At 39.7% G+C, this 1,432-nt stretch overlaps 1 pseudogene; it reads right to left on the bottom strand.

The window, feature by feature from the left end:
- Positions 1-928: 928 nt before the first annotated feature.
- LOC120106630 lies at positions 929-1,026 on the bottom strand (annotated as a pseudogene).
- Between the last annotated feature and the right edge of the window lie 406 nt (positions 1,027-1,432).

Here is a 1,432-nt window from a genome sequence, read left to right as displayed (position 1 = left end):
AGTTGCACCAATTTCGCTCTGTGGCTTAGTTGATGTCTAGGCAAGCTTTGTCCCTATAAGGGAGACAGTTCATCTGTTCGAGGCAAGTGGGTTTTAAGTGGGACCTTTGCGAACGCATCGTGACCCCTCCACTTACCTGGGAGCTTACCTGGTCAACTCGGTTCATTAGACCGGATTGGAGGCTTAGGTGCCCTCTTCAAACCAGTTAGGAGCTGTCTAGAAATTTAAGAAAAACATTAGAAATTGAGGTGTAATGTTTAGTTGCATGTTTGATTGTGAATAGATTTTTGTTTTAGGGTGTAGTTTTAGGGTATCTTTAGTTGGTACTTACATTTATATTTATTTTTTAAAAAAAAACATAAAAAAAAATTAAAAAAAAAATTTAATTAAATTTTGTATGCTAGGTTGGAATAGGGACGACACCGGTCGATTAAGTCGTACAACTTTAGATCATCCCTTAGGACACATCCTTGAAATTCCTTCGCAGTATCTCACACCTTGTGAGATGGCAAATTTTCCTGATGATGTAGGAAGTCACCATGGTGATGAAGGTAGACCCCCAGTTATGACACTTCGACAATACTTACATCCCACTAGGACTAGTCAACCTTCATGCATAATTATTCCTGAAAATGTAGGACACTTTGAAATCAAACCAGGAGTAATTCAATTGCTGCCCAAGTATCATGGGATGGAATCCGAGAACCCTTATCTTCACCTTAAGGATTTTGAGGAAATTAGCATCACATTTAGAGTGCCAAATGTATCGGAAGACGTCCTTAAATTGACCTTGTTTTCTTTTTCCTTAAAGGATAAAGCCAAAACATGGCTGAACTCCTTGAGACCTAGATCGCTAGGAACATGGCATGACATGCAAAGAGAATTCTTGAAAAAATTCTTTCCCGCACAAAGGACTAACTTTTTGAAAAGGCACATTAGTAATTTCCAACAAAAAGACCATAAAACATTTTATAAATGCTGGGAGAGATTTAAAGATTTGCTTCTCTCTTGCCCTCATCATGGGTTTGAAACATGGAAAACCATTAGTTTCTTTTACGAAGGGTTGTCTCCACAGTTAAAACAATTTATAGAGACTATGTGCAATGGTCTATTTTTGGAAAAGCAACCCGATGAGGCATGGGACTATTTAGACTCTCTCGCAGAGACTGCACAATTATGGGATACAGGGGATAGAGTGAATAAACCTTTGCCTAAGCCTACTAGCATTCCACACGGGGGCCTTTACAACCTTAGTACTCAGGATGATATTCAGGCTAAAATGGCAGCCCTTACTAGGAAGGTAGAGGAAATTGAACTTAGAAGGATTGAACCCGTCAAGACCGTAGAACATAACAGCGAGTGTTGTAGGATTTGCGAGATGCCTGGCCATCTCATCACTCATTGCCCCACAATACCCGCATTCAAAGAAGTC

The sequence above is a fragment of the Phoenix dactylifera genome, unplaced genomic scaffold (assembly GCF_009389715.1).
Source record: "Phoenix dactylifera cultivar Barhee BC4 unplaced genomic scaffold, palm_55x_up_171113_PBpolish2nd_filt_p 000585F, whole genome shotgun sequence".
Classification (NCBI taxonomy): domain Eukaryota; kingdom Viridiplantae; phylum Streptophyta; class Magnoliopsida; order Arecales; family Arecaceae; genus Phoenix; species Phoenix dactylifera.
This window is presented reverse-complemented; position numbering and strand designations above follow the sequence as displayed.